Here is a 13855-nt window from a genome sequence, read left to right on the forward strand (position 1 = left end):
AGGTAACAGCTCCAGTGAGGTGAAGCGACCTACGAAAGTAAAGTGGCCGAACCAGGATTAATTTATACCTTTTTCCACTATACCACACGGCCTCCTCTAAAACGCTCTCCTTGCACAGAACTTACCCCGAAAACACCAGGAACCTAGTTGGCCTACGGTTGAGTTTAGGCAAAAGCTCTGAGTGGCTCCTGGGTCAAACTGCGGTAACTTTGAGTCAGAGGGGTTAAGGCCGACGTGGAGAAGCACAAAGCCCAAGGGCGTCAGGGTGCGCGGAAGCTTCGGAGAGCAGCAGAGGGCGGAGAGGCGGCCAAGCCCCTGGGCTAGGAGCCACGCCTCTCGCAACGCCAGCGCCCCGCGCCGGAGGCCACCGGAGCAGCCGTGGGCTCAAGGCACGCAGCCGGCGGCGCGCACGCTCACCCCGAGGCCGCGCGGGAGGCTGGCTGGCGTGCGCGCCCCCGCGGAGGTGGGCGGGGTTCGGGGCGGGGCTCTGAGCCGGACCGGGGCGGGGCTGCAGGAGCAATAGGTGCTGCAGCTTGGTCGCGACAGGTGCGCGAGGCAGAGCGCCCGGACCTGCGGCAGGACTCGTAGCAAGTAGAGAAAAGACGGCTTTTAGCCAGGTAAGGCCTTCCCTCTCCACATTCTGCACAACCAGAGAGTGCGCGAAGACCCCGGCTTCCCTCCACACCCTCTTTCTTCCGCGACTTCTGGGGCAGGGGGTGGAATCCAAGGAACGTGAGCCCCTCCCCCTCGAGACAGAGGGTCAGGTCGAGGAGCCACTGATCCTCTGCTTTTTCTTCACTTCTGGGGGTACTTCGCTGAGGCTGGGATTGCCTATGTAGGGCTGAACCTTTGCGGCCCGAGCTGAAAGGACCCCCTCCTCCTTCATCAGGGACTCTCCTTTCTAACTATATTCTACTTTGGTGTGGTAGAGGAAGGTGGCAGTTCATCAAAATTCAAAATACCCTCCCAGGTAAATATTATAATATTCAACTACTCCTCCGTCTTTATTTGCAGCCATTCGCTCTCTCTTTAATTTTTCTCTCCTTCCATTACACCAGCTGAACTCTGTTTAACACACTTACATGCTTTTGAGGAATGTTGAGAATACAGCAGTCCTTGCAGCTGGGTTTGTCATCCCCAAATCGCAGTCGTGCATATATTGTTGGCACTTGTCACCAACATATGTAGGTGTTAATGTAACTGTACACTCTTGGTTACACATACTAAAGCTCAAAGTTGTGGGTGCTAGGAGCGAACCATCTGGCGCCCTTCCTAGCCTCCTTATTGGTGTTTACAAGTTTAGGTGGTCTTGGTGAGAGATATTTGAACTACTATTGTCTTGCACCTAATTCCAGCTTTCAGAAGTCTGCCTAATCCAGATGGTTCTATTGACTTGACTTTCAAATTAGTCAAAGGTATTAGAGAGTTATCAAATTTTAAGACAATGCCCCTTTTAGGGAGTGATCTTCTTTTGCATTAGGTATTCTTTCTCTTGCTCTCTATTTAAGTGGTCCAACAGAGCAGTTTTTATCTGCATAGTTGTTAATACTATTCACAAATAATAAATATTTCAGGAACCATGAAATAACACTTTCTTCTGAGGAATGATGTAGACACAAAAGAAGATGACCCTGAACAAACATTTTCTAAGTTCTTATGGCATTATAGCCTGGATGAAGGATAATCATGCTTTAGGTAGACCTTCAAAAAGTTATAGAGTTGGCAGGGGAGAAAGTAAAAAAAAAAAAAAAAAGTGTGTGTGCATATATATTTTCTTGTTTTGCATTGATGAAACAACACATAATGTGGTACTAGGTAATTACTTTAAGAACTTATTTCATTCTTTGGACAAAACAATTAGTGAGTGCCTCTTGTGTCAGTCCAAAGTTCCAGTCATCCCTATCTTAAAAGACCTTGAAATCAAATGGGTTAGGCAGATCCACAGATACAAATTAAAGTATTAGTGATGTAATTTCTACAGTAGAAGTTAGCCTAAGGTACTGTAGGAGCACAGATGATATAGATTTTTTTAAAAAATTCCCTCTTCTGCTTTTCCTTAAAAACAAAACAAAAACTCATAAACAATAACAATAACAACGTTTGGATAATAGTGAGTGATCCTCTTCAGTTTATGTAATTGTATCACTCTTATATTCCTTACCTCGTCTTCCTCCAACTCCATGACGTTTTGAAGGTGGGATTAGACCATGTCATTAATTCTGTGACAGTTCAATAAATAGTTGGTGGAGCTATTTTCACTGTTCTGTATCGGGCCCAGAAGTGGTGTTACCAGGTAGTCCCTGAACTGTAGAGTATCCAGGAAGAAAACAGTCTATTGGCAACATTAGCAAAGCAGTGCCATTTTGTAAAAATTACTTCATTGTATAACTTTGTTTAACTTGGTACATTCAAGCTTTGTTCCAGATTCTGGTTAAAGGTGGGGCCAAATTTCAGCCTAATAATTCTAAAAAGAGAAAGCTTCAGAAGTGAAAACAATTTTATTAACAGCACATCTTAGTGACAGAGGATACCTTTTTCTGCTAAGGTGCCCTCAAAGTGTTTTTTCTTTTTTTACTTGCGTAGAGGAGACAGGATAGACAGGTGGGTGTATAGGAAAGGATCAGAGTGTTTGAAGAATCTTTGTAGTTTTGATTATTTGAAGTCTACAGTAGTCTTGAGTGCTCTTCATATAACTGCAAGCTTTTATTAATTGCCTGCTGTGTGCCAGTATTCTGATATACGGAGGAGGAACATGACAAGGTCCCTTCTCTATGATTATGTTTTTAAGTAGAGGTTTTGGGTTAGTTATACAGATGGTGGTTGTTTCATTTGATTATTTGAGCCATAGCACTTGATAAACATATTTCTCTGACATTGTTTATCTCCTTTCTTTCTGTTTACACTCCAGGATAGTGGTCTCCACAGAAATTTTTGGAAAGGCAGCAGGTATATTTGCATGTATTTTGGGTATCTACAATGATTATGTTGTTTTCTTAGAATGTTTTCAAGTATAATTACTGCCATGGCTTATGAAGGGCCAAAACAAAACAAAATTTTAATAATTGTTTCTTAGGGTTTTAAATTCTTGTCTTTTCTCTGGTATTTTTTGCCAATCAACTATAATTTATTTAGAGCCCCTGTACCAGAAAAGTTCATCAAAGACAATACACACGCAAACACAAAATAATGTTGGGAGTATGAAAGATCATTAAACATCTTTGCCATAAAAGGACTCCTAACCACAAATTGGAAGAATTTGTCATTATTTAAGTTGACAGCAAAACTAGTGTTCAAGCATTCTTAATTCCATACACTATGAGATAGATGATTTTCATTTAGATTGGAATTGTACCCTTTCTGCAGATAGGAAAATGTTTAACTTGATTCCTAAGTCAATAATTTCCATAAGAAAAGGCTGATTTTTGAAAAAAGTTTTCTAATGGTCTTTCATTGTATGTTTTCGTTTTTTAGAGATGAGGTCTTGCTCTGTTACCCAGGCTGGAATATGGTGGTGCCATCACAGTTTGCTACTACCTCAAACTCCTGGGCTCAAACAATCCTCACACTTCAGCCTCCCAAGTAGCTAGGACTACAGGGTTGTGCCACCACACCTGATTAATTTTTCTTATTTTTTTGTAGAGATGGGGTCTCACTCTCACTGTGCTGCCCAGGCTGGTCTAGAACTCCTGACCTTAAGCAATCCTCCCTTCTCTGTCTCCCAAAGTAAGCCACTGCACCCAGCCAGTTTTTTGATAGGAAGTTAAAGTACTTCATTTTAGATTGTGTACAGTAATCTCCAGGTGAGGTTAAGTTACTTAACACAGACTTTCAAGGTTAACAAACCACTGGTTGTAAATTATTGATTTCTACTTAATGATTATGAGGTTGAGGTTCTATGGTAAATGATACTCTTGGTAGGACCATACTGATGAGTTTATTCTGTGGCTGGATGCAAAGTCCTCGAGACTCAGTCAAATTATTGTGCTAATGCAGATCTCTTTTTATGAAAAGGATGGGTTTTACCCAACAAGGAATCCATTATTCTGTATGTCAAATGATTTCTGGACACACAGAAACCATTTCTAGAGACTTCACATGTCCACTCATAAGAAGTTAACGTGACACCATGAAAATTTACATACTTTTGATTTTTTTTTAAAGAATTTGTTAATAATGCTACCCTGAAAATAAGAACTTTGATCTTTAAGGAAAAAAGATACAACTTTTTTGTACTTCTGATAACAAGGGTGGAGGTATTTTTTCCTTATATATTGTATAACAGAGCTTATGATATAGAAAACAATCCTTCAAACATGTTTTGTCTTGTACAAAGTATTGCCAATTTTTGTTTCATTAACCATAAATTAGTAGCCCTGATATGGTTTTACTTAGTTTTAGATTTCCATAAGCATTTCTTTTTCATAAACTGAAATTCAGGCTAATGCTCCAGCACTTTTTTTCTTCATAGTCAATTTTACAAAACAGGTAACATTTGCTCAGATTTGGCTTCCAGGTCCAGCACTAAGGGAAACCTGCCTGTCTATACATAGCATCCAGTGATTTCCCTCTAATGGCCCCTCACTGTCCTCCTCCTTACACTTGGCCACATTTGACCAAGTGAACAACTTTTCTAATTCTTCCTCTCATTTGGTTTTCTTCACATGACTACCTGGTTCTCCATTTTCTTTTTTTGTTTTTTCTTCTTCTTCTTCTTCTTTTTTTTTTTTTTAATATTTTGTAGAGACAAGGTCTTGCTATGTTGCCTGGCCAGTTTTGAACTCCTGGCCTCAAGCTATCCTCCGGCTTTAGCCTCCACAAGTGCTGGAATTACAGGCATGAACCTGTAACTATTTCCTTCCATACTCCCTCACTAACTCACAAGCTTTCTGCCCCCTATTGAGGGCATTTGCCATATCCCTGTGCAGCATCCTGTTGTTACTGTACTGTCTCCCTATGTAATCTGGTCTGTTTCCCAACTTCAACTATCACCTCCATGTGAGTGACTTGCAAATTTCTCTTTTTAAAAAATTTTTCATATTATATGTATAATTCTTGTTTTACTTTCACATATACAAATACATACACATTTTAAAAATTAAAATTATAAATATATTTACATTATGTAATAATATATTTATATTATTTATTATAAATTAAAAATTATACAGCTGACATGGTGGTTCATGCCTGTAATCCTAGCACTTTGCAAGGCTGAGGCAGGAAGATTGCCTGAGACCAGGAGTTTAAGACCAGCCTGAGCAACATAACAAGACCCCACCTCTGGAAAAGATAGAAAAATTAGCTGGACGTGGTGGCATGCACCTGTAGTCCTAGCTACCCAGGAGGCTAAAGCAAGAGGGATGCAGGAGCCCAGGAGTTGGAGGTTGTGGTGAGCTATGATGACACCACCACACTCCAGCCTGGATGACATCTGAGACCGTGTCTCAAAAAAAAAAAAAAAAAAAAATATATATATATATATATTCATTATAGAAAACTTGGACAAAACAAATAAAATGACAAATAACAAAATAACCCATATTCCATAATCTGTTCCAGAGAGGTCTACAAGTCTTTTTTTCTTTGGTGTACACACACATATACATACACACAAGCACACAGATAATTAGGCTCATACTATTACAGTAGATATAGTTTGTATTTGCTTTTTTTCACTTTATGTCATTTTCCATCATATCAAAATTATTTGAAAACAATTTTATTGGATATTCAATACTTATTGTAACCTATTTAATAATCTATTGTATTGAGGTTGCATAATTTAATTACATTTCATATTAATAAGAAAAAAGTGAGAACAGATTTATGCATAAATCTTTGTGGAAATTGCTTATTATTTCCTTAGATTAGATCCCGGATGTCAAATTACTGGGCCAAAGGGCACGAAAATTTAAAAATACTAAACTTGCTCCCAAATTGCTTTTCATAAAGACTAGAATAATTAACATTCTCACTTGCAATGATTGTGAGTGCCCATCTGAGTGCATCCTTGGTAACACTGCATTTTTTTAATATTTATTAATTTGATAAGCAAAAGTGATTTAATTTGTATTTCATTACTAATGAGAGAACATTCTTCATACATTTCCATTTCTGTTTCTTTTGTGAATTGTCTTTTGGTTAATCTCATTCCCATTTTCTTTGAGTTTTAAACATTTTAATTATGTTGGGTTTTTTGTTTGTTTGTTTGGTATTCATTTATTTAGAGTATTTTTGGGGGAAGCACAAACTGAGTAAGTGCAGTGATAAAGTGGAAAGTGTACAGAAGTTGAAACTGTGGTGTTACCAATGCCCATTGTTTTGAGGGGCCAGAGCCTGTGATCAATGAAGCAGCACTGCAGAGTGAAGAGTGCTGCTTGAGAGTCAACATTCCCAACCTGGTATTGTCAGCAGCCAATCAGGTGATCTTGGACAAGTCATTCATGGCCTCAGCCTCATCTGTAAAATGAGAGGGTTGGGCTACTGAACCCAAAGTCCATACAGCCTTTGTGCTGACAGGATGACTTTAGAGCTGCTGTTCACCAGACATTCTGGAATTACTTTCTGTCCCATCCTTAACCCTTCACCTATTTTAGACACATAGAGCCTGAGGAAAGACTGGATGCAGTAAAGGTAGTTTCTCCTGGAGTAGCAAGGCTTAATGGAGCCTGGGGGCAATTTAATATGTCTGTGCCCTTTAACTTTCAGGACAATAGAAGTAAAAAAGATTGGTATTTTTTAGGCACTCCCATAGACTGACACTTAGGAACCTGGTAAAATAAGTCATAGGAGCTCTGCTGATCTATGCCACACAACCCCATTATCTCTAGCGGATATGAAGCAGGTCTCATTTTTTTGGCAAGAGGGTTTGTGTTGCCAAGCCAAATTATTTAACAGTTTCTGCTATTCCATACATAAAACTGTTCTTAGTGTTTTTCTTTGTGATTTGTATAAGCTTTTCTTTTTTCTTTTTTAATTTTTTTAAAGACAAGGCCTTGCTTTGTTGCCCAGGCAGGAGTGGCAGGATCACAGCTCACTACAACCTGCGCTCACTACAACCTACTCCTGGGCTCAAGTTATCCTCTGGTCTCAGCCTCCCGTGTAGCTGGGAGCAGGCACATGCCACCACACCCAGCTAATGTTTTGATTTTTTTTTTTTTTTTTAGAGATGGGGTCTTGCTATGTTGCCCAAGCTGGTCCTAAACTCCTGGGCTCAAGTGATCTCACCTTGCCCTCCCAAAGTGCTAGAATTACAGGCATGAGCCACCACGTCGGGTCAAGTTCTTCATTTTTAAGAATATTACTTCTTTGTCCTATGGTCAAATATTTAACAACCGGTTAATATTTAACAAGTTGTTTGCCTTTTAATTTTGTATATAGTGTATTTTTTACTTCTCTATAGATCTTTTTATTTTGGATTTCATCTGTTGCTTTTATGTTTAGAAGTCCTTCACCATCCAGAGATAGGTTAAATATTTACTTTCATTTCCTTCTAATTTTTATGGTTTTACTTTTTATATTTTATTTTTTAATTTGTCTTGAATTTACTTCAGAGTACCAAATCAATATGTTTAGTGGCTTTGCACATCTTCTGAGCTCCAAATCCCTATTTCCAACTGCCTGTTAGGCTGTGTGGCTAGTCCCTATGCACCAAGAATCTGCACTCACCTAGTTTCACTGAGGAGAAAGACTGTGGTTGTCTTTAACACTTCAGTCCTTCTCCCACAACAATCACTCACCAGATTGGGTTGATTGTACCCCAATAGTGATGAAGGGCTCTTTAACCACTCTTCTAACTTAGATCCTCTTTTGCCAGAGTTCTTGAGCAATCCTTAGAGCAATCCTTCAGTTTTTCCCTTTCAATCCTGTGTTGTCATAAAAAAATCAGAGCACTGATTTTCAAAGTGTGATTGTTTCAATTACCTGTATCAGAATCACCTGGGTGTTGGTTAAAAAGGTAGATTCTCAGGTTCCACCTAGACCTGCAAATTAGTATATCTGGAGGATGGGCCAGGGAATCTGAGATTTTAACAAGTACCTCAAGAGATTCATATACAAATTTAAGGAGAACTGATACTCAAGTAAATTAAGTCTAAATTTCTGTGTGTGCCCTTCAAGACTCCCACTCTGACAGCCTATTTTTCCAGGCTTATCTCCCACAACACTCTCCACCCACCTGGCACTGTGGCCATATAATAATTCACTGTTTCCTGGACCCGCCCTGTTCTTTCCTGCCTCTGTGCCTTTGCTCATGCAGTTCCCACAGCCTCATGCTCCTCCCTCCTCCCACACTCCTGTTGAAATCCTTTTCCTTAAGAGCCCAAATCAAATCCTATCTTTTTTTTTAACGAAAAAAAATTTAAAATTTCTTCTATTTGAATCAGTGGTTCCCTCCCCTATCTTAGCCCTTTATTTTTACTTCACTTCTTACCTTAATGTTGTTACTATTTATGAATTATTGCTTCCTTGTTAGATTGTAAACCTTGTAAGTGTGAAAATCTTGCCTTTCTTTTTCATTTTGTAGCCCTATGCATAAGGTAAGCAATCACTATATGCATAATACTCATATAGTATATGAAATATATCTCATCTTACAAACACTATTATTAATAGTGTGCAGCTTTTCGTCACTCTTAGAATGAAATTAAAATCAATAACCATTGTTAATAAATCCTTCTTTAATCTGGCTGACACTCATCTCTATTATCTCATACTTCTAACTCACTCCCTAGCCAGATTCTTCCTGCCTCAGGGCCTTTGCATTTGCTATTTCCTCTGCCTGGAAAACTCACCCATCTCTTCTTTTCTGGCTGCCTATATCCTCCCATCATTCAGGTTTCAGCTCAGATGTCATTCACTCAAAGAGGGCTTCCCAGACCACTATCTAAAGTAGCTGCCCCCTTTCTTACTCTTTCTGTATTTACTTCACAGTGTTAATCGCAGTCTTTAATTGTCCTGCTTCCCTAGTAGAATGGAAATTTCATGAGTACAGAGACCTTGTCTGTCATTGTTAACATTATGTCCTTAGCACTTGTACTGCCCAACACATGGTAAATGCTCAGTAAATATTTGTTGAATGAATGAATAAGCCTTGGAGATAGACTTCTCATTTTAACAAGTCTTGTTTTAGTTTGCAATCTAAAGTGTTGTTGGTATTTTTTTTTTTTTTTTTTTTGAGACAGAGTCTCCCTCTGTTGCCCGGGCTAGAGTGCCATGGCGTCAACCTAGCTCACAGCAACCTCAAACTCCTGGGCTCAAGCAATCCTACTGCCTCAGCCTCCCGAGTAGCTGGGACTACAGGCATGTGCCACCATGCCCAGCTAATTTTTTTTTTCTATATATTTTTAGTTGTCCGGTTAATTTCTTTCTATTTTTTAGTAGAGACGGGGTCACACTCTTGCTCAGGCTGGTCTGGAACTCCTGACCTCGAGCGATCCACCCACCCTCCGTCTCCCAGAGTGCTAGGATTACAGGCGTGAGCCACCCCGCCCGGCCTGGTATTTTTTTTAAGAGGACACCAGCTGAGGTAGTTCCATGGGGTTCAAATCAGGTAGCAGTCTCTGAGGATTTCTGAAGGTAGCAGGACAAAGGTTTGGATACTGTGACAACCAAGTTTCAGTTCCACCCGAGTGCAGGTTTTCCAAGGTGTTTCCAGGATCTAGGCCACTATTTTACTATTATTGTAGCCATCTACTTCCAGGGTTGTTACTGCTGGATAATACTAGTCTATCAACTCTCAATTACATTTTTGAAAGCAACTATAGCAAAATTAGAATCCAACTAGCTAAAATCCTCAAGCAACCAGAAGTTCTCTTCTGCTTTCATTCTCTAAGAAACAAATAAGGAAGCTATATAGAATCTTCAAGGAAAGGTGAAATGATTTTCATCATACTGTATGTTCTGATTTTCAGCAACAGCTTTAAATACGGGGTTTCTTATTCACATATAATCGAACCAGACATTATGACTAATTAGTTCTAATTTCTTCCTAGTTTTCATTGATTAGTCTTATTTTTTAATTTCATTATTTTTTTCTTAATGCTGGCTTGAAATTTTATTAAAAATAATGCTTTTTATAGCAGCTTATAGTTTTCAAAGTACTTTTGCTTTTATCCTTTCATTTAATCCTCATAACCATCCTGTGTGAATTAATGTCTGTTTTTGAGATGAAGAAATTGAGACCCAAGGAAGTCGACTGACTTTTCCTTGCCAACTAAAAGACCACTTCCTAGTAAATGCCTCTTAATAACTTTTTTACATAGCCAGAGGTGCTGGTATGCACCTGTAGTCCCAGCTTCTGAGGAGGCTGAGGCAGGAGGATTGCTTGAGCACAGGAGTTCAAGGTTTCACCGAGCTATGATTGCACCACTCACTACACTCTAGCCTGGGTGGCAGAGCAAAACCCTGTCTCCAAAAACAATAACAACAGCAACAACAAAAAACTTTTTTTATGGTCATAAATTTGATGTAGCTTTTAGGATATAAACCTTAAAAATTCACTTAAAACATTTATATGTTTGTAAAACTCGTAAGAAGTAAGATGCATAGCGTTGGTCCACGTAAGTAGCAAGATTTTGTCACTTCTGTGGCTGTGCAATTTGGTAATTCTTTATGTGACCAGCCTTGGCTATGCTTGTCCCTGATTAAAGCATTGTTCTGTGTTAGCCTCTCAGATTTTTAAAGAATGGAAAGATTGGAGAACTTGCCTAAAGAGTCACTTTTCAGTAAACCCATTTTAATTCTTCTGCTTGAAGGGATTGGTTAAATTGATCCAAACTGGCTCTACAGATTGAGCAAGTCCTGAAAAAGACACATCATCTAAAATTTCAGATAAGAAGAATGGAAGCCAGGCCCTTCCTGGAAATGGCCAGAAGTGAAACTAAGAAGCCCTGTATTTGGAGAAAACTTGATTAATTATTAAGGACAAGGACTGGTATAAGAAGGTTATATCTTTAACAGAAGCAACCCTCCTAAAATAAGTATATGTTTCTTCTGTTTTGAGATTGTAAAGAATACTCTTTGATTAACTACTTTGTATTAAGCACGTAATTGGCAAGACCTGTGAACATGTAGTTTATATGCAAATATTCAGTTATGTAGTTGGGGCTTTGTTGAAATGTGTGGCAACGGAGTAGTAGCATAACACTGTTTTTTATTCATATGACAGATGTTTATTGAGCCACTACACTGTGCCAGGCACTGATATTTGATGCATCTGCTGTTGAAGTATGGAAAGATGCACAGAATAAAGGAGAAATAGGCTGTTCAGAGAAAATCTATGCTTTGTTGTAATGGCCTTGGCCAACTATGGATTTCCACATTCTTTTTCTAATTAACTATGCTTTTCTCTACTTTTCACCTTAAATTTGAAGTTATTGACATAATGATCTGTTTTCCTACTTACTGAAAGAGATTTTCCTTACTATATGTGAAAAACTACTGGGAAAAAAAAACCTTTTGCATTATGTTTGCCCTCACAACGAATTAATTATCAACTGGGGAGGGGGGAGATGGAACCAAATGAGTAAATAACAGATTAGTTGGGAGAGAGGGAGCCTTAGACTTGGATTAGAGCTGGTAATTCCTTAATTTAAAGGAAAAAAAGATGAATTTTGGGGTGGTTATTCATGACTTACAAATTTTAGACCAAAGTCAGTTTTTAAAGGCTGTAATTGGGGTTACTCTTTTACTTGTATAAATAAGATATGTGAAGATTACCACAATTATGTAAAAAGCTAATTTGGGTTTCAAAAGTACAAGAAAATAAGATATTCAAATGAATGAATAAGGTAACAGAAACTGTGCAAGAAGATTATAGTTATGTGAGCTTTAACTGAAAGTTCTTACAGAGATGTTGATAATACTTAAAATTTGGTCCTTACAAGATATAATTTGACAGATTTAGACTTTCTGATGCAGAGAAATGGTGTCAGGGTTTTGAGTAGGTCTGGTGTAACTACCAGTTTCTCAGAGATGACATTAGAGATGCTCTCTTTGTGTCAATGACTTAATGGAAATAAGTTGACCCTGAAATTCCATGTACAGTAGAACTGATTTTCTGGTTTATTCTCTGTGCTGGAGGTCGTTTTTGCTTCTAGCCCAGCCTCCTAAAAAAGGAAGAGCGCTAACATTCATTTAACCTCTCTGGGTCCCAGTGTCTTCATCTGAATAATACTCAGTAACAAATAAAGTGGAACAGTAATGCTACTTCTGAGTGTGTTACTGTGAAGATTAAATAAATTTATATATGCAAAACAAAACAGTATCTGACACATGGTAAATGCTCAATACATGTTAGATATTTTTATTACCACTACCACTATCATAACTTATTAAGCATTTATTTTAGCAATGTGCTAAAAGAACATTTTGGATATGAGGAGACTAAGGCTTAGAGTAATTTTCCTAATGTTACCCAGTAAGTGAGTGGTAGACTCAGTACGTAGGCCTGAGCTGAAAGGAGCCATGGGCAGAGTTCACGTGGCTATGGAACAGCTGGGGCATCTGGCCAGCCCTTACCATTTCTAGTTTCAAGACCCTTGGAGGATGACTGACCCAGATGGCCCCTATATAACAGGACGATGTCATTTGTACTATGTCGTTAGAACATGGACATTAAGGTCTGTCAGACTGTTTCAAATCCTGGTTCTACCACTTAATAGCTGTGTGACCTTGAGCAAGTTATTGATCTTTTCTAGAGCCTTAGTTTCTTTCTTTGTAAGATGAGAATAATATTTGCTTCATGGTATCCTAAGGATTAAGTGAATAAGATCAAAGGGAATGAGATAACGTGTAAAGCACCTGGCATATGGCCAGTGCTTGATAACCAATCCTCAGGCTTATGCTAAAGTGGCTCAAAATTTACCTGATTCTGACGTAGTCTATCTAGATGGTGGGCAGTTAGGGTCTGTGTCTGCAAAAATTGGACATGTTGGATTCCACATGAGAGATTCAGATTCCATAGATGATCCTGATATTCAGAGTGTGCCCCTGCCCCCACCCAATTGAGAAGCACTAGACTGGCTGCTAGAGGGTAGCAGCTGAAGCACAACCCCAAACAGTGATCTCTTAATGCCTGGGTTGTCATGTCGAGTTGTGTCATTGGGCTTCTCACAGGGCTGTGCTCTGTTTAGAATATTAATGAGCAGTCAAGGGGTGGGTGCCCTACAAAAGGGAACTCCACAGAAACGAGGCTCTCATCCGTATAGTCGAGCAACATTTCTATTTGGAAAGAATATTAATGAGATCTGGATAAGAATCAGACACCAGGAAAGGACAGCTGCTGTGGGAGGCAATTTTAATTGTACAAGGAGTTACACATGATATTCAGAAAGTCCTCATGCAATTAAAAAAAGTAATTAAGTTGTGGAGATAATAATTTATACATGACATTTAAAAAATAAATGTAGTTTCAAAAAGTAAATGTATTGAGTGGCCAATACACGTTTGAAAATATGCCCAACCTTGAGCATAATTAAAGGAATGAAAACTAAACAATAATGTACCGTTTTTGATGTATCTCCTATCAGGTTGGAAAAAGTAAAAATAATGCTCAGACAAGCGTGTAGAGAATGGTTCAAATATAAACTGATGCAACTTTTTTTTGAAGGAAATCTGGAACTATTAAAAAGTTTTATGCATAGGCCTATAGGCCTTTTAAACTAAAAATGTTGCTTCTAGGAATTTATACCATAGATGCACACCTCCAAGTATGCAATAGTACAAGCATGTTCACTGCAGTCTTATTCATAATAATGAAGAACCTAAAGCAACCTAAATATTCACTGACAGGGGCCTAGTTAAATAAGTTTTTTTCTTGTTTGTTTGTTTTAGAGGTAGGGTCTTGCTCTCTCAC

At 38.7% G+C, this 13855-nt stretch overlaps 1 protein-coding gene across 1 annotated transcript in view; it reads left to right on the forward strand.

Annotated features, from left to right (window-relative positions):
- Positions 1–445: 445 nt before the first annotated feature.
- Positions 446–13855, forward strand: part of LIMA1 (LIM domain and actin binding 1) — an 81453-nt gene continuing 68043 nt past the window's right edge. The window contains exon 1 of the mRNA XM_045554943.1: positions 446–617. The gene's annotated coding sequence lies outside the window, so the exon portion shown is untranslated. The remainder of the gene's footprint in view (positions 618–13855) is intronic.

This window comes from Lemur catta, chromosome 6, assembly GCF_020740605.2.
Source record: "Lemur catta isolate mLemCat1 chromosome 6, mLemCat1.pri, whole genome shotgun sequence".
NCBI classification, from domain to species: domain Eukaryota; kingdom Metazoa; phylum Chordata; class Mammalia; order Primates; family Lemuridae; genus Lemur; species Lemur catta.